The following is a 19,447-nucleotide window of genomic DNA, read 5'->3' on the forward strand; positions in this document are numbered from 1 at the left end:
CAGTGATTTCAGGTCATAATTTGATCTGCTTAGGGAAGAGAAAGGATGATGGAGAAGGGTTGCCGGCATGCTCCACTCTCCTCCATTCATCTTTATTTATCATCTAGGACTTCCCCTAACAACCTGTGTGCAGCCAGGTGATGGAATGCTGGTACCTGTGTGCTGGTTCCTGGCAGAACACATCCCCCTTTTCCCCCTCCCCACCTTGGTAAGTCCTAGTGAGCTGCCTTGCCAGGTCCCAGATCCAGTCTGCTGGCAAAGGGGGTGTTCAGAGTGGTCAAAGGGCCGAGCCATCCCTGGAATGCCTTGTTAGCCTTGGCCTTTCCAACCTTACTCAGCTGTAAAAGCATAGAATCACAGAATGCATTGGGTTGGAAGGGATCCTCAAAGGTCATCTTGAACAACCCCCCTGCAATGAGCAGGGACATCTGCAACTAGATCAGGTTGCCCAAGGCCCCATCAAGTTTGACCTTAAATATCTCCAGGGATGGGGCCACCACCACAGCTCTGGGTACTGTTCTAGTATTTCACTGCCCTCGTTGTAAAGAACTTCCTCCTAATGTTCAACCTAAATCAACCCTGCTCCAGTTTCAAACCATTGCCCCTTGTCCTAGCACTACAAACCTTTCAAAACAGCCCTTCATTTAAGGTCTCCTCAGAACCTTCTCTTCTCCAGGCTGAACAGCCCCAACTCTCCCAGCCTATCCTCATAGGAGAGGGGCTCCAGCCCTCTGATCATCTTTGTGGCACTCCCAGAGACCCCAGCAGGTCCATGTCTTTCTGGTGTTGAGGGCCCTAGAGATGGACACAATACTCCAGATGAGGTCTCACCAGAGCAAGGCAGAGTGGCAGAATCACCTCTTTCAACCATGCTTCCTTTGGTGCAGCCCAGGATGCCACTGGCCTTCTGAATTTGACTTCATGCAAGCCCCAGGTACGTGGTGGTTCCCACAGGAAAATGGCTCTGCACAGGCAAGCTGGAGGGGCCCAGGAGGCACCTGGAATGTGCCCAACCTGCTGGCAAAGGTGGTGTGGCATGGCCTCATCCCATGACAGAGACATAGGGTTGAAGATCCTTCCTTCACCTCAACTGTGGGGTAGTTGTGGGGCTGCTTTACCTCACAGGAGCACCCAGAGCTTCATTTTAATTGCAGATTTTAAGCCTAAATATGGGATTTAATTACTTTAATATACTCCTCTGAGATCTAAAAGCCTCATGTGTGGCACTAAAGGGCATTTTGCATCTTAGAAAACCCCAGGGGCCCATAATGCCCAACATCACGGGGAGATGCTGCAGTTCCCAGCAGAGCCATGTGCTTCCTCTGCCCCATGGGGTCAAGAGGAAGAGGGAGCCCACACTGTGCAGCTCTGTGATGCATGCACAAGGTTCCCGTGAGGACTCCAGCAGGAGCAAGGAGATTATTTGGGGTGGGTAGGGGAAGGTTGGTCTCTTTTGCATGAGGGAGGAGGAGACCCTCCCCGCTCTGCTGTAGGAGCCATGGCACCAAGAGCAGGTTATGCTTGTTTGCTGTAAAAATCAGGTCTAAAATCCTTGCACTGAGGATGGTCCTTGGACTGATGTCCCCTGGGTGCCTGCTTGTCCCCTGGGTGCCTGCTTTCCCCCTGGCTGTTTATGTTGCTATTTGTCTGTCTGCGAGCCTGCAAAGCCTCTCATGTCAGGCATGCAAAGCCATCCATCTCCGAGCAGTGCCAGCTGGTGGGTCAGAGCTGCTGCCCAGCAAGGTGAGGATCTAGGGGGAAGGCTTCTAGAAAGGAGGCCCTGGGGGGCGCTCCGAGCCCCTGGAGGCTGTTTGCCTCTTGCATCCTTGTTTAAGGGCTACTTTCTGCAGTGGTGGAGATGCTCTCTGTGTGGCCTGCACCACTGATGGCTGGGAAAGCAGGGGCTTGTCACAGCCATGATGTTTTAAGGATGATGAAGGGTTAACACTGGCATCATTTACCCCAGACAGGTGGAGAGAGGTAGAAAAAACAAATCAGTGCTACCTGCCCTAGGAGGGCACCCACTTACCCAGGCATTTCTGAGCAGCTAAGGGTGGCTCCTGTGAGGAGAGGGAGAAAAGGAGTGAAGGCAATGCCCCAAAGCACCCAGTATGATTAGCAAAGCTGGGCACTGTTGTACTTTGCCAGGATGGTTGTGTCTGAGCTTAACTAAACCCTCTATTTGGCACCCCTCTGTTAGCCCTGGGAGCAGGGAGAGATTTCCAGCTTGCTTTTCATGGAAGAACCTTGATGTTCTGAAGAGTTTGGGCTGTGTTTTGCAAGGGAAGGAGATGGTCAGCACAATGCCAGTTCTCAGGCCCTGCCTGCTTGTAGAATCACCTGTTTGGAAAAGACCTTACAATCATTGAGTCCAACCATAACCAAACATCTCCCTGTGCACAACTGTCAGACTGTCCCTGAGCACCTCATCCAAGCATCTTCTAAACACCTCCAGGCACTGTGACATTACCACTTCACTGGGCAGCCTGTTCCTGTCCCAGATGACCCAACCTGAGGCCATTTCTTCTTGTCCTATCACTTGTTACCTGGGAGAAAAGGCTGCCACCCCCCTTGCTACAATTCTCTTCATGTAGTTGTAGAGAAGGCACTCTGCATGCCCAAATTTCCTGCTTGCAACCTGCCAGCATCCCTTGCCATTCTCACAGGTCCCTGAGCATCCCCCTCGTATCACCAAACATACTCCCACAGCCCTGACCATCCCCAGACATCCTTCCACAGCCCCAAGTATCCCCCTAGGCCCCTGAGTATCTCTCAATGGCCCTGAGCATCTTTGCCATGGGATTCACTGCAGCTGCAGTGCCCAGGGTGCTCCCTTGCCCAGGGAAAGTCCTGTGGGCTGGAGACCTCTCCAGGGCTGATCAGCCTTCCCAGAGTCTCTGCATGGGGAAGGCAGCTCCTGCCCACAGGTGCAGCTGAAATAGGTGGAATTAGAATGGATCAACATCCATTCCTGGATGAATGGAGAGGTGTTTAATTTTCTGGTTATTCAGGCTGGGCCCCCCAGCCTGTTCCTCTCCATGCACATGTAAGAAGCAACCACTGCCAAAGGGTGGTTTCTCTTTGTATGGGTAGCTCTGTGGAAGAGCTTCTCCCCAGGGCTTCCATCCCCAGCATCAGAGGCAGGAGAGGAAATAGCAACCATTTCTCCAGTGCCTTCTGCACAGGAAGAGTTTCTACTGCTCCATGCATCCAGGGAGGCGGATGTTACACCTGTGATTTGAGGTAGAGGAACAGCAGGAGGGGGAGGATGGAAACAGCAGGAGCTCCCTGCTGGGAATCTTCCCAGACTGGACCACAGAGGGGAGGGATACTGATGTTTTCAGTCCAGCCCAGGAGGTGTCACTGGCTGGAGGGTGCTTTTCCCAAATGCATGGTGTTACTGCAGGGAAAGAAACCCTTGGGGTGTCCTGCTGAGACTTGATTCCCTCTGGCATCAGCAAGGCAGCCTCAGGAAGTGTGATGGTGCCTTGATTAGAAGGGTGGTTATGGTCCAGAGCCCCACAGAGCTGGAAACAGCACAAGCAAAACTGAAGGGGAAAAGAGATTTGAAATGCTCTCCCCAAAGACTTCATCTAAATGAAGATCTCTAGTTTTCCCCAGAGTGGTCCTCAGGGACCCTTTCAGACCATCTATGCCTCGTGCAAGCCATGTGCAATCCCCTCTAGAGGTGTCCAATTGAAAGCTTCTTGTGTGGGCTACAAAACAAGCAAGTTTCCCATTTTTGAGGTATTTTTTTGCTTTGAAGTGTGTTTGAGTTAAGCGATTTTATGTGCTGCTCCTCAGCTTCACTCCACGCTCATTAAGGATCCTTATAGGCAGGTGGTGGCAGCTCTGGACCCTGCTTTCTGTCTCCACTACAAGGGGAATTAGAGCATGCCAGTTGTACTCCCAGCCACCCTGCCCCAAAGGATTTGGATGAGAAACTCACCTTCATTCATGGTCACGGTCCAAACACCACGACTTTCAGGTATGTTGCCTTTGACTCCAGCTTGTCATCATGGCCAGAAGGTGAAGGAGAGCAGTGACCTCCTCTTCTCCAGCTGCCATGATTTTAACACTTTAGACCAAGTGGGTCCTTTTTGCCACCCCAACAAGGAGCCTGAGAGGAGAACACTGAGAGGGACACATTACCTATTTCAGTCTGTTGTTTCTATGTGGCTTCTTGGGTGTTTTCCATCGTTGTGCTCCAAGGAACGTGGTCTTTGTCTTGCTGGTCCGTCTGCAATACTTTCTTGCAGCTGACTTCCTACTCAAGCTTTTGAGTCTGAGAAGTTGCATGCCACGTCACTGGTGGCACCTCTGGAGTGCAAGGCAAACAGGTTTAGTTAGCTCTGGTGTCTAAGGCCATCACAAATCATTTTCTACACCCTCGGAGCCATGGGTTTCACTCCACGCAGGATGTCTGTGCACGTAGGTGCAGGTATGCTACTCCTTAGGCATCTCTGTGGGCACTTACCTACAGAGCTGAAGCATCTCATCATTGTTAATGGGCTTTACTTCTCTTAGTGTGCTTCCATTTTACAGAGGTAGGAGGTAGATTAGGCAATTTACCCACAGTGATGTGGGGAAATTGGGAAATGAAACCATATCTCCTGAGTCACAAATACTTTAAGGGCCACCTTGTTACTGTGACTGAGGAAGGTCTGGTTTAATGTATCAGGCTAGGAGTCTCTCAGCTGATGGAGCTGCTTGGCAGGAAAATGTTTGAGCCACCTGTGGAAGCCATGTCTGAAGCTGTACACAGAATTGGATTGAATTGCTCCTGGCGAAAAAAACCACCTTCTGCCATCAACAACACTACTTGTGGTGGAGGCTTATTACATAGAATATTCAGGTAGGTGCTGGTGCTAAAAGATATCAGAGATCCAGATGTGGTAAAACACACCATTACAGCCTCCTCAGCACTCTCCCTGCATTATTTTGGCTGAGTGATGGTAGTTGGGTGGGTTTGTCAGAAATTCACGAATGGCTTCAGTGGCCCTCAACCTCCAAGGAGAGAATGTGACTGAAAATGTCTCCCAGCTGGATTTGAGGCAGTGACCACAGGGGATGGAGGCTTGGTTCCCTTGTTGTCAGTGAGGCTGGTCTTTGGCTGTGCAGGAGCAGTGGACAACACTGAACAAAGTGAAGGATGGGCATATAAAACCCCCTGCTGGCCTGACCCTTTACCTTTCCTCTTCCCCAAGCTCTGACAGCTGGTTGGAGGCAGCAACAAGACTACTGTGCCTCTTCTCCATCCTGCATGGAAAGGGAGTCAGGTGTGACCTTCAAAGAGAGACTAGAGTGAGAAGGCTCAGCTTCATAAGAGCTCTGCTCCCCTGTCCTGATAGTGAGGTAAGCTTTGATACCCCAACTTCCCATCTGGGCAGGAAACCTTCTCCCTGGGTTTATTGTTTGTTTTGTTGTTGTTGTTGTGTTTGTGTTGGTTGGTTGGCTGGTTTGTGGAGGAGAGGAAGCAGGATGCACACTTTCTTGTGTGAGACTATAGAATCATAGAATACTTGGGGTTGGAAGGGACCTTTAAAGGTCATCTAGTCCAACCACCCTGCAGTTGGCAGGGACATCTGCAACTAGAGCAGGTTGCTCACAGCCCCAAACAAGCTGAATTGGAATGTTTCCAGGAATGGGGCATCTACCACATCTCTGGACAACCTGGGCAGTGTCTCACCAGTGTCTCAGTGTCAAAAGTTTCTCCCTTCTATCGAGTCAAATCTCCCTCCTTTAGTTAAAACCCACCAGCCCTTTTCCTGTCACAAAAAAACCCTGCTAAAAAGTCTGTCCCCAGCTTTCTTATCAGCCTCTTTAAGTACCAAAAGGTCAGAATAAGGTCTCCCTGGACCCTTCTCTTCTCCAGGCTGAACGACCCTCGCTCTCTCAAGCCCTGGCTTCACAGCAGAGGGGTTCCACCCTCTGACCATTTTGGTGCCCATCCTGGTTTCACATCCCAGCAAGGCCAAGGCTAAACTGACTTGGAGCTCACTTTTTTGCACATCTTACTGTGTTGCATGCCCCCTTTCCCCACTCTCTCTTCCCAGCTGTATCTTTCCTCGTGGAACCAACGGTGCTGGGCCGGGGCCGTGGCGGGGGGGGGGGAGACCAGCTGGGGATTGGGGGGTGGTGGTGGGAGGCGATGCAGCGGTACCGCGTGGGTTTGCGGGTGGGATTTTCCTCTCGCCTCTCCCCACTAGGTGGCTGGGAGAGCCCGGAGCGGAGGGAGGAGAGGGGAGAGCAAGAGGGGGAGAAAAAAACAGGGGAAAAAAAAAAAAAACAACACAACCCAAACCACCCGAGCTGCTGAAATTTAAACCGGGGAAGGAGCGACAGCGAGACAGTCCCGGGCTCGCTTCTCTCTGCTGCAGCAGGCAGCGGGGCTGCCGGCGCCAGGCAGAGCTCCAGGCCGAGCCCGGGGACCCCGCTGGAGAGGAGCGGGGCCGCCCCCCCCCCGCCCCAATCCAACCCAACCCACCCAACCCAGCCCACTCTTGCTTCCCGGCAGCGGCGGCGGCGGCGGCAGGAGGCGCCGGCCCGGCCCGGCCCGGCCCGGTGAGTGTCCTCAGCACCGTGGACAGCTCCGAGTCCGCCCTACCGGGCTTCGGGCTCCGCGGGGCGAGATCCGCGGGGCGGGCTATGGGCTCCGGGGCTCCGCGGTCTGAGCTCCCAGACTCGGTGGTCCGGGCACCGCGGTCCGCGTTGTGGGCTATGGGCTCCGCGGTTCGGGCTCCGGGGCTCCGCCGTCCGTCCTGCGGGGTTTGGGGCTCCACGGTCCTGGCTCCTCAGTCCGCGCTAAGCGCTGTGTGCTCTGGGGCTCCGCTTAACGGGCTACGAGCTCCGGGGCTCCGCGGTTCGCGCTCCGAGGTTACAAGGTCCGGGCTATGGGCTCTGGGGTTCCGCGGTCCGGACTCCGCGCTAGAAGCTTGGGGTCTCCGCACTCTGCCATATGGGCTCCGCGGCTCCGCCGTCCGAGCTCTGCGTTCCAAGCTCCGCTTCCAAGCTCCAGGGCTCTGAGCTCCGCGGTCCGGGCTCCCTTCCTTCGCTGTTCCGCGCATCGCAGCCCCGCGGGCAGGCGCGCCCCGGCCCTTGTGCTCTGTGTGTGTGTATATATCTATATACCCTGTGTCATGTATATATCGTCGTCCGTCTGTACCCCCCAGTCACCCCACCCCCTCGGCCGGGCAGCGAGGTGCGGAGTGAGGCGCGGAAAGGAGCGGCGGTGGGAAGGGATCCGCGGTTCCCTGCTGCGGTGCGGCGCCTCCGCGGCCCGGCCACGGGGGTTGTGCAGGGGAAAAAATGAGTGAGTTGTTTTTGGGGAGGTGGGGGTATTTGGGGGGGGGGGGCGGTCGCGACACCGACAAAAGCTATCTGCACTTTGTGCAAGTTCCTTTTTGCTGCTGGAATGAGGTTAAAGAAATTTGGCTCTTGGCACCTGCGTCATATGGAGAGAGGAGACAGCTCGGGGTGGGGGGGAGGTTTCTTGCTGCATGCTCGCAGGCAGTGCTGGAGGGGGGGAGCTCATTCACATCCTCTCCCCATAAAGCCCATGCTGCTTCTCCTCCTCATCCCGTTCCCTTCCTCCCCCTGCCCAGGGCTCCCCTCTGCCAAGGGCTGAGCACAGGCAGGTTCCAGGGGGAAGCAGTATCCCCAGCTCCAGCCTCTCCCTCCTGGCTGCCCGTAGATGGACACGAAGACCACCCAACCTCTCTGCTGAACCTTAACCCCAGCTTTCTGCTTCAAGCCACCAAAGTTTGAATGTGATTTTTGCCTCCTCCCCTGCCTGCTCAGGTATATCTTGAATGAAGTGACGGTGCCTTTCTCTAGGAGAGCTGATCCCTGCAAGGGGCTGTCTGAGAGCTTTGGGCTGAAAGATGTTCCCTGAGTCTGCACTGAGCTGCAACTTGTAAAGCTGGGAAGTAGAAGGCTCATTTGGAGAGGTCATGGCTGAGCAAAGAGAAGTGACCAAGCATCTGGAGGTAGGGGCAGCAAGGGTGTTCCCAAGGCTCATGTTGATTAGGGGTACTTTGTTAAGCATCTGGCAGAATCCATCTGTCTGGAGAGAAGGAGGAGGCTGAGCCCAGGGCTGGGGCATGCTTCCTGGAGAAGCAAAGGGTTTGCCAAGGCACTGGTGGAATAAGTATCTCTGTATCCCGCCCTCCTTGCAGGAAATGGGAACACCTCACTACTGTAAGCTCCTAGCTCTGTGTCAGCTGGGACTACCCATTCCCTTCTGTGGTGGCACTGGGGTCTCTAAGAAGGGCCAGATTTGGGAACCGCTTTCTGCTGGTTGCATCCCTCTGGCTGTTCCCCACATCACAACCCTGTGGGATCCATGTCTGCAGGCAGGGAAACTGAAATGTGGGGAACAGGCAGGAGGAGGAGGGTGGGCTGGCAGGCAGAAGAGAGTTATCCTGCATCTTTGTTGGAGCATGATCCTGACTGCTTACCTGACTCTCAGGTCTGTACTCACTGTGGACAGGGTGAGAATCCCCAGGATGTGGTGCTGGACAGGTGGGCTCAGTGGGAGAGAGGCACCATTGAGCATCACCAGTCCTACCAGCCTGCCAGGAGGAGCAGGTCCCCCCCAATAACTGGGCAGCAAGAGGTGGTGGCTTCTCAGGTGCTGGGGCTTTTATCAGGGCTATGGGGCAGAGCTGGGTCCCAGAGTGGTATGGATCCACATATAGATACATACTGCCAGGACTGGAAGATACAGTGGTGATTGCCAGGGCTCATCATGCTGGTGCTGGGTGTGGGGGACCTGGTTGCAAACCCTGGCAAAGCAAGGCTGAGGAGATTTGATTTGATTTGGGCTGAGGGGTGTTTCCCAACCACACGAGTAGAAGTGGCTCTAGAGACAGGGGCAGACTGGACTTACCGTGTTGGCAAGGCTGCTCATGGGGCTCAGGCCACCACCCAGAGACCTCCCAACTCTGTCCTGCACCCCCAAACCCACACAGAGGGACTGCTTTTAGCAGCAGCAAGGTGAGGGCAGAAGGTTGCAGGGATGGTTTGTCACCACAGGGCTGCTGTTTCCCTGATGATGATGCTCTAGGCTTCCAAATTCCCCCTAAAGCAGCTCAAGGATCATGCTCTGAGGCAGAAATAAATCCTGGGGGAACCTTTCCCCAACACAGCCACAGCTCTGGCTGCCACAACTGCACAACAACCGGCTGCCAACAGTGTCAGCCGCAGCTCAGGGAGGGGGGCACAGGCACTCCAACCCGTGGGATGGTTTGGGGGCTGCAGCTCCTGCCCCAGGCACAGGGTGACTGTGGGGCTTCCAGCCCTCTCCCTGCTCCCATTTGCCTTGCCAGGGTGCGTAGCAAATGCCATAAACGCCAAGCAAAATGCTAATTAGCAAGTACAAGCGTGCAGGGTGTAAAGTAGCTGTTTAACCATATTATATAAACAAACATAAAGGAGGCAAAGATTAGGCAGGGGAAGAAGTCAATCCATTGATGGAACTGCCCAGGCAGAAGAGATAAAGGCAGCATGAGGCAGACGAGGGACAGGCTGTCGCCTGCAATCCTCTCTCATTTTATTTGCACCTGTAATGAGAAATTAAATGTCAATGTCATTAGAAGCTGCTTCTCCCTGTAGGGTGGTCCCAGCCAGGGGAGCGGCATGCTATGCCCAGGCCAGGGTTAAAATCCCAGTGAGGGCAATGCCTGGGACCTTTTGGATCTTCCCAGCTTTCAGGAACTGATCTTAAACCATGCTCAGTTTGCTGGCTGGAGTTACTGGGATGTGGCTGCTGAATTTGATGGTCTGAAGCTCAAGATCCCTATGGGATCTGATCCTGGTTCCTGGTATCCCCTAACCCACACCATTGCTCTCAGCCCAGCGTCACTATTGCTGTGCAAGACATAAAATAAGGAAATAAGATGGGATAGGAAGTTTAAAAAGAAAATAGAAAATAGGAAGCAACCTTGGCATGTGCCATTTGTCTGTCCCTTGGTCGGGAAGGGATTTTTGCCCTACCCTGTGCTCCCTCTCATGTATCACAAGGCAGTTTGAGCCTTCCTTATTCGTGCACCTGGGGTGCCCAGCACCATTTCAGCTGATCTTCAGTCAATATTTGTCCCCACTGGGTGCCTCAGCTCCTGCAGCCCTCAAAGGGTGCTGCTTCAACTGGGTTTCATAGGGGTGGAAAGGGCATCAGTCTTCCAGCCCTCCTCACTACTCCTTGGTTGAAGGAGGGTTTTTGAGCATGGGTAAGCTAAGCCCCATCTGAGTGGGCCAGCAGCATCCCTGTGCCAATTAATTGGTAGCAATATTCCCTGAAATACCCCCAAAGTTTGGAGTAGATGGACTGATCCAGCCCAGGGATGGGCAGCTGGGGCTGGCAGCTGGCTTGGCACGGCCTTTTGAGACATCATGTCCCCACCCAAGTCTTGGCCTCCAGACCTGCTCAGGGAGATCTCCAACAGAATTAATATTCAAAGGAACATCCTCACCAAAATCCCAGCATCAAACCTCCCCTCCACAGGCTGCTGCAGGGTGCCTTCCCAGTCTCCCCCCACCCCCCGCCCAGCTTGTCTTCCTCATCTCAGAGCCTGATTTTATTTTCCCTTTATAATTACCCGTCGCAGCCTCTTCCGGCAGCTCCTTGATGAGCTGCAGGTAATTGTTTGGTTCTTTCTTTCTTTCTTTTTATTTTTTTTTCCCCCTTTTCTTTTTTCTTTCCCCTCCTCTGTTTTCCTCGATGCTTTGCAATGTCAAAGCCTTTTATTTCCACAAACCAGTAGCCCTGGCAAGGTGCAGGCAGGAAAGCCAGACGCTGCTTTGCTCGTGTGTGCTGGCTTCAGCCACACAATGTGTTCAATCAGCCAGCATAGTGAGCTCTAAGCATCCAGGTTGGTGGATGCTGGGAAAACACAGGACAGGTGGAGGTGCCTTGGCTGTGGGCTCCCTTTCCTCCTCCCCATGCTAAAAAACCTCATGGGTTTGGAGTTTGGTATCACGCAGCTGTTTCCTGCTCGATGTGCTGGTGGGGTGGAAATTGCAGGGACACAAGCATTCCTCGAGGTGGCTGGGGGTAGGAAGGCATCCAGGTCTTCCCAAGCTCCTAGAAAAAAGGACAGCAGAGGTGATAGAGGCTTACTGCGGTCCCTGTCTCCAGGAGGTCAGGTGAGCAGAGATCTTCATCTCAATATTTTTCATTAAGCTCTGGGATTTTGGAGGAAACTTGACCCAGGCCAAGCTAGGACCCATCCCAGCTTCTACCTACTGCTTTCCCCTTATCCTTCTCTTGGCTTTTTGAAGAGCTTTTTGGCAAGCACTTCTGCTCCCCATCTCTGTCCCAGAGCAGGCAGAGCCCCAGTGTTTGTCTTCCCCACCAAGGCATCACAAAAGGACAAGATTTGAAGCCTCTTGCTAGTGTGTGGCCGTGTGGGTTGTTGTTTGAGGAATTATTCAGGGTTGTTTAACTGGTGTCTGGGTGGGTGTGGGATGTTGCCAACCCACTCACTTCCCTTGGCTCAGTCGGAATTCTTCTTTTGGAGGAGATCTCAAAATCCCCCATGCTTTGGGGAAATAAAGTGCATGTAGCTACTCCAAGTGTAGAAATGTCTTTGGGTAACAGCTGTCCTCCAGGAGAGGGGTCAGACAGAGGCAAGGGGTTGTGTCCCTCCTTCCTTTCCATTCATGAGAGGCATCAGAGAAGGGAGAAATTATTTCAGCTTCCTGACCTTCATCCCCAGGGCAGCTCCCTCCTCTTGCTCTCACTCATCTGTGGAGAAGATCCCGCTTGGGATCATGTGGAGCTATGGTGCTGGAGAGATGCCTGGGGAGTGGAGTGCTGTGTCCACTCCAGTGGGGGCTGTGTCTCACTCCAAAGTGCAGACATCTTCCTTGGAGAGAGGAAAACAGGACACGATAGGACAAGAGGAAACAGTCTGAAGTTGCACCAGGGGCGGTTTAGTTTGGACATTAGGAATAACTTCTGCCCCATAAGAGTTGTCAAGCCCTGAAAGAGGCTGCCCAAGGTGAAGTCGCCATCCCTGGATGGACTTCAAAGCTGTGTAGGTGTGGTGCTGAGGGACATGGCCAAGCGGTACCCTGGCAGTGCTGGGTTAACGATTTGACTTGATGATCTTAACAGTCTCTCCCAACCTAAACAATTCTATGCAGACAGCCTTCACTCTGCCTGCCCAGTACTGCTCTCTTAGAGCCCTCCATCATGGAATGCAAAGTAATATCCCAAGGGGAAACTGCTCCATTTGCATTAGCTGGAGCACATGGCTGGCCACTGTAATTACTCTTCCTTGGGCCAGCTGCCTGGGATTTGAAAATTGATTGCCAAGTCAATACCAATGCATTTGGACCACACTGGGCTGCCTGTGGGCACAGGCAGGCATGTGGGGATGGCTGCTCCCACCAGCAGCTGTCATGGGGAGGCTGAGCTTTGGCTTTCCGAGCTCAACACTAGCAGGGGAGGTGACCCCTGAGCCCTGCCTGCACCATGCTGGAGCAGGGCAGTGGGTGCAAGATGGCTGAGCAAGCAGGAAGCCCTTCATGGTGCCCACCCTTGAAGCTCAAGTCCCACCGTTGTAGTCCTAGAGCATCTTCTCCAACAGGGAAACGTTTCCCCCTGAAGCTCTCCAGCTGCTTCCTTTGTTTTGGCTGAAACTGCATTAGTCAGCAGAAACTACTGAAAATGTGGATTCCAAAAGTGCCTTTTTAAATGTTCCTTGTTTTATTTGGGCTTTTTTTTTTTTTTGGGGGGGGGGGGGGGGAAGGGGGAGCGGTGGATGAGCACTCTAATCCCCACAGGGATTTGTAGCCTGGCCTTGCCAAGCGCCACAGCCAGGAGCAGGTCTCTGCTAAATAGCAGAAGGGACAAGCAGGGAGCTCCCCCGGCGGCAGTTTGAGCTGCAGGCGGCTGAGCTGGCAGCGCAGACAGCTCGGCACCCCCACAGCTAGTAATTAAAACGCAGATTGATTTGGTTCGATCCGGTTGTTGTCCCTTGAGGGGAGCGAGGGGCTTCCCAGGGGGACAGGACCTGATGTTTGTCACAGGGGATCAGGGCATTGCCTGTTTGTGCTCACGGTGCAAGGCTCAGCCTCTTCTTGCCCCTCGCTCAGCACTAGTGTGTCTTTGGAAGGGATGCTTATGCAGGGAGACTTAAAAGCCAATCCCTTTGCATTAAACTTATCTTTAATTACACAGTTAATTTATTATGGAGCACTAGCACCAAAGCAAACTGGGCAACCAGCTCGGAGAGCATGTCGAGAACCGCCTCATTTAGTAAATAATTTCAACTTTAGTAATTATTTCCTGCAAGGGAGAATGATGCAGGGAGCACCCCGGGGGGATTCTTCACTCCCAGCCACAGGGGGGGTGAGCCCTCCGTGTCATTCCTCACTAATTACTCAATGCTGTCACCTCACGTCTGGCTGGGGTACACCCATCACCCTGTACACCCTGGGACATCTGATGGGGTCCCAGTGAGTGGTTTTGGTGCTGTTCATGGGTGCTGCTGGCCCCAGCCCATCCCTGGGCAGAAGTAGATGGGTTGTTTTTCCTCTGGGGTGGATTTTCTTGTCCTTCTGAGTTTCAACCCATTCACTTGTCGCTTTCAGAGGAGACCTTCTCACTCTCTGAGCAAGTGGTTGGATCAAGGTGCGGGTTGGCCTCTTATTCAAAGGAACAAGCAATAGGGCAAGAGGAAACAGCCTCGGGTTGCACCAGGGGACATTTGGGTTGCACATTAGGAACAATTTCTCGCCCCAAAGTGATGCCAGTCCCTGGAACAGGCTGCTCAGGGCAGTGGTGGAGTCCTCATCCCTGGAGGGGTTTCAAAGCTGTGCAGATGTGGTGCTGAGGGACATGGTTTTGTGCCACGTTAACCATGTGACTCTGTGATCTTAAAGGTCTCTTCCAACCAAAACAATTCTGTGATTCTTTGATTTGAAAGTTGCATCTCCTGTTGCTAGCCTTGCCTAATGAAGACTAATTGCAGCAGGACACTGATTAACGTGCAGGACACTTCCCTGCTGGGCGGGTGGCAGCGTGCAAGGGCCGAGCTGCAGGCAGGCAATGCTACCAGCATGCCTGGTACCCAGCACTCATGGCACTGCATCCCGAGCTCCTCCAGCTGCCCTGTTTTCAGCAGGAAACACGGTTTATATGGAGCTGCTTCAGTTCTGTATTCTCCCCCTCATCTTCCTCTCCAGCTCATCCTTTGCTCCCCTCTCTACTCTGTCTCTGTTCCCGTCCCCTCCATCCCTCTCCGGCTTCGCCCACACGCTCTTCCCTGCTCCGGCCTTTTGTTTCCCCCTGAGGCTTCCTTTAAAAGCACCATTGATGATGCTGGGCTCTCATATGAAGAGAGTCTCTCTCCCGCTGCCCGCCGCAGATGGGGACCTCAGCTCAATCCACGTCCTGTTCTCCGCTGGGGAATAACAATGAACTCTGGCGCCACAGAGGGACAGAGAAAGAGCGGCTCTGTGCTCCGGGAGACAGCCCTGTCCCCGGGGCCAAAATAACTCCGCTTGTTTTATTTATCAACTCCGGGGGGACTAGGAGTGAGTGGCATACAGATGTTGCCACAGCTGGCTCTGCCAGCTGACGTGCCTGGGACTGGCCCCACAGCAGGGTCCTGTGAGGAGAAGGGGATGCTCTGGGGTGTCCAGGTCTTGGCATCCTATCCAGAGCTGCAAAATCAGCCTGAAAGGGAGGCGTGTTTTAAAATCAAAAAGCAAGATTTTGCCTATGGGCATGTCTATGACCAAGCTCCAAGCAGGCTGCCAGCATCTGCCCTGCCCTGCCACAAGATTTCCACCCGTGGTACCCAAGGGAACCTGAGACGTCTCAGCAGTTACCCACCATCTCCAGCACTTGCAAGGCGAGGAGAAAACGGGGGAGAGAAGTCCATCTCCATAATTTGTGCACACACACAAAATGAAATGAAGGGTGATAGCGGCTGAGCTGCCTTTTCCCTATCTCCTGCACCCTCCCCACCATTGCACAACCCACATCCCTTGCCACCCGCCAAGACTCCCTCCCTCCCACCCCTCTTTTCCTGCACTCCCACAAGTGAATTGGATTAGTCACCTTGTTAATTAACTGTGCCGGTGTGAGCTCTATTAGCTATTAAATGTTTGTCACAATCCAATTAAAAAAATCCATCCCAGCAGGGCAGGGTTTGGGAGGTGCCAGGGCTTTGCCATGCTCGCACCGGGGGGCTCAGAGGCATGAAGGAGAGTGGTGTTAAGGAGGCCTGGTGGGATGGAAGCCCCCCAGATTCCCAGATGCTCCAGGGGGTTGTTTAGCCTTTAGGAAAGGTCATTCTCACTCTCTCAGTAAGGGTTAGACCTGAAGCTTGTGCCCTGAGGAGAAGCAGGGATGTCCCCATGGAATCTGCAAAGCACCCCACAAATCACTGAGGGTTGAAAACTGGGCAGGAGCTGAGTGAAAATCCATGATGGAGCAGTGGTACATGATGGAGCTGTGGTACACAGGGTATACAGGCTTTGACCATCAGCAGGGTGTCTGGTGGCATCAGTAAGGCTAAGCAGGGGTAACCCCAGCCTTCTGGGTGTGTGTGTGGGTGTGTGTGTTAAGGGCTATACTGTTAATGCACAGGCTGGATTCTGTCAGGAGGGAGATGGCATCAGCACCTTCATCATCAAAGGCAGCTTTCATTTTGAATGAACACCCACACTGGGGATGAATGAGGTTCAGTTTCTGCTTTAAAACCAGACCAGCTCCTGAGGAGGAGCACTGCCCATCCTCCTGCAGTCCCCTATATGGCCCAGCCATTCCTCTTTCCACCCCTCACTGGGGCACCTGCCCCATGGATGTCCTAGATTCACCACTCCACGAGACGCCTTCATCACTCACTGCTCAGCTCTTTTATCTTTTTCTCAGTCTTCTAGGCCGTTTCTGATCCATAACAAACTTTCACTTCTCATCTTATTTCCCTTAATAGCCTCTGCAGAAGGACTTTATTAAAGCCCAGCAGAACTTTGAATTCATTACAGCTCCTTCTGCTCCACCATGCAGCACTTGGCTGGCTCCCTCGGGGCAAAGCTCTAGCAGTTTATGGGGGCCATACGGAGCACTTTGGGCTGGTTGCTTCCCAGCCTAAATTTTTAATTATCATTTTTATGTATTTACTAATTATCATTAATTATGTATGATTATAATTGAATTTGTTTCCTCCTCACACCAAAGGGTGAGGCTCGCTGGGCAGAGAGGCTTCCTGGCGTTGCTCTGTGCGTGTTGTGCCGTAGAGGAGGTGACCCACTGACGGGATGGGTGGGTGAAGCATCATTCTGCACAGTGGATTTTGTGTCATTCAGCATTTTTAGTCTCAAGAAGCCCTTTGGAGTGAACCCTACTGATACCTGGTGGGGTTTCAACGGGTACCCAGCCACATGACTCATCCACAAGGTTCCACAGCAGCAGATGCAATGTGGGAGGGGATACCCCAATGGGGAGCAGCAGCTCTTTGGCAGCAGAAGCATAAGCCTTAATCTCTTCAAATTTCTCTGTATTGATTGCAGCTTTATGGCTAAATCACTCGCTGGAGCAACACAGGGGCTTCTCCATTGCAAGTGCATTGGCAGCCTGTGGGACTCCAGCCATTGCAGGGTGCTGCACAGCAGCACATCACCTGCTGTTCCCATCCATGGGGCCGGGTGAAGGAGCTCTGGCAGTGCCAAAGCATCCCTGATTTCCAGCAGGAAATGAGGATGTGTGGGCAGGCCCAGAAAGAGGAATGGGATTCAGTGGGTTGAACACATGGATATGGGCACAAGTGCACTGGGGAACTTGCCTGGGGAAGCAGCTGGAGGTGGTGCAGGACCTGCTGTGCAGCAAGGAAGGGGTCAGCTCAGCTCTGTCTCCCAGGTGTATTTATAGGTGCATGATATCATTTATCTGCTTTGGGTGCCGTGTCTTACATCCCATACCTGCAAGAGGGGATCCCTCCTGCCTTAAACCTGAGAAGGTCTCCAAAACACATTCTCCGCTTCTCTGGAGGGCTGGGGGGGAGGGATAAGAGTGATCGTGAGGTGCTATTGATCCTTAGAGCAAAGAATCTGCTGTTCTTGAGGATTTTCTTCCCAACAATCAATGGAAATGTGTTTATCAGGAAACTGTGTTTGACCTGGACAAGTGTTTTACTGATGTAAACAAAGCTGGTGAGAGGGACAGGGGGATGAGAGATAAGGAGGGTTGGCAGAGAAGGGACAGGCAGGGAGAGGACCAGGAGTGGGGAGAGGAGATGAAAGGGGCAGACTTAAGTAAGAATCCCACCCTTCCCTGCTCAAGGCTCCAGAAGGCAGAACTAGGGACACATACCCACCCTGAGCCCCTCTTAGTGTCAGGCAGGGGCTCCTGGGTATCAGTGAGAAGTGGGACATCGCTACCTGCCCCAGTGGGATGTCTCCAGCCAGTCCAAGCAGCTCCTCTGGGAGCAGAAAGCAACTGGTTTCCTTAAATTAACAGGAGTGCAGGCAGGAGGAGGGCAGGTTTCCATGGAAATGGGAGCTGGCAGGAGAGGTGGCAAAGGAAGATCAGGCAGTGGTGAGCCTTGGCAGGGGTGATGCTCTGCCCACCTCCCTTCCTTGCAGTTTCAGGAGCAAAAATTAATCTCTTTGTGATGGAGTCATGCTTATGCTCGACGCTCTAAGATGCTTGGGAAAGACAAGGAGGAAACGGCCAGCCTTGAAATGTTACAGTGGGAAGAAAGAGCAGGCAGTGGGTTTGGGGGAAAAAGAGCAGTTTCAAATGCCAAGGGAATTTGTATGATGAAGATGTGGTTAGTGGAGGGCGGCAGGGCCAGTGGGTTAATGTGCCTACCCTTTGCAGAATGAACCTGGGGACATTTAATGACTGTAAATCGCCAGGGCTTGGGTTTTACGTCTGGTCTTAAAAATACCCATGAAGTCCCAGGTGATCTCTCACTCAGCTGTGTTTTGGCCTCACTCCATAATCTTGGCTCCCAGGAAGGAGCTATGCAGTCTTTCACTCCTGCCCTTGCACATCCCATTTGGGTCCAGCATAACGGGAGGAGAAATCCTCACATGGGATCCTGTGAAGCTGATGGCAGAGCAAGATCCAGCTGGGGAAATTGGATTTGGAGCACCACCAAGGAGCTGAGCACTTGCTGAGCAGCAAGATGAGCACCATGGTGAGCATAACTTGGGAACTGGTGAAGGTATGTGCCTCCCTTCAGCTCTCCACAAGTCCCTGAAAGGAGGGTATAGCCTGGCGGGGGTCAGTCTGTTCTCCCAAGTGACAAGTGACAGAACAAGAGGAAATAGCCTCAAGTTGTGCCAGGGGAGATTTAGTTTGGATAGTAGAGAAAATGTCTTTACTGAAGGGGTGGTCAGGCATTGGAACAGTCTGCCTAAGGAGGCAGCAGAGTCACCATCCCTGGAGGTGCTCAAAAAACATCTGGACATGGCACTTCAGGACGTGATTTAGTGGGAATGGTGCTGTTGGACTCGATGACCTTAGCGATCTTTTCCAACCTTAATGATTCTATGACTGTTTGATTCAGCTGGGAGTGAACCTCTTTTCCCCTGCCCTGGGCTGGGTGGAGCAGAGCAGAGCAGAGCTGGAGCTGATCATACCACAGAGAAGAATAAGGCATTATCTGGATTTTCCATACAGCTGGAGGTGGGGACGTGTGTGCCATCGCTGCAGCCTGCACGTAAGCGTCCTGCTGGCAGGCTCCCTTGTGCCCAGGTCATGAACAGCCTGGCTGGGTATGGGGGGCATGGAGTAGCCTGTTAAGCAGCCTATGGCTGATGGTCCTCACATGTCCCCAGCACCAGAGAAATGCTCTTTTTCCAAATTCAGCAGGGTTTGAGTCAGAGTGGTGATGCCACCAGCATGTATAGTCAGGAACCACGCTACAGAGCAGAGGATGAGTGGAGGACTTGCTCTCAGCACAGTCTTCACCCACACAATGCTGAGTTGAAGCCATCTAGCTCCATGTGGATCCCCAAGTGCCACCACCCTTAGGAGGATCCAACTCACAGCACCAGTGCCTAGGTGGTGTCAGCAGGGACATCTCTCCCCTGCCTTAGTTTCTGGAGACTTTCAAAACCTGGCTGGATGCATTCCAGTGTAGACTCCCCTGGGTGATTGTGCTTTTAGCAGGGGGGTTGGATTCGATGATTTCTGGAGGTCCCTTCCAGCCTCTAACATTCTGTGATATGGCCTGCAGATCCTGGCTACTGATGGTGTTTTTAATAAGCTACCACTTGACATGAGGCCACCAATCACAGCAGGTTGGCAGTGGTGACATTTATTTCCCTCCCCAGGAGTGCAGACAGACCTCTTGTTTCGCTGTGGTGTGTGGGCCACCCCACCCAACCAGTGGGACAGGCCTTCATGGGTGACAGGGATCAGGATCCCAAATTGGCTCCTGGAGGCAGAGGATGCTGAGACACATCCCTCTGCCCGTACCTA

The 19,447-nt window shown here is 53.1% G+C and overlaps 1 protein-coding gene across 1 annotated transcript in view; it reads left to right on the top strand.

The window, feature by feature from the left end:
- The first annotated feature begins 6,470 nt into the window (after window positions 1-6,470).
- TNR (tenascin R) overlaps window positions 6,471-19,447 on the top strand; it is an 89,372-nt gene continuing 76,395 nt past the window's right edge. Inside the window, exon 1 of the mRNA XM_054165728.1 lies at window positions 6,471-6,564. The gene's annotated coding sequence lies outside the window, so the exon portion shown is untranslated. The remainder of the gene's footprint in view (window positions 6,565-19,447) is intronic.

The sequence above is a fragment of the Dryobates pubescens genome, chromosome 11, assembly GCF_014839835.1.
Source record: "Dryobates pubescens isolate bDryPub1 chromosome 11, bDryPub1.pri, whole genome shotgun sequence".
In the NCBI taxonomy this organism is placed as follows: Eukaryota; Metazoa; Chordata; class Aves; order Piciformes; family Picidae; genus Dryobates; species Dryobates pubescens.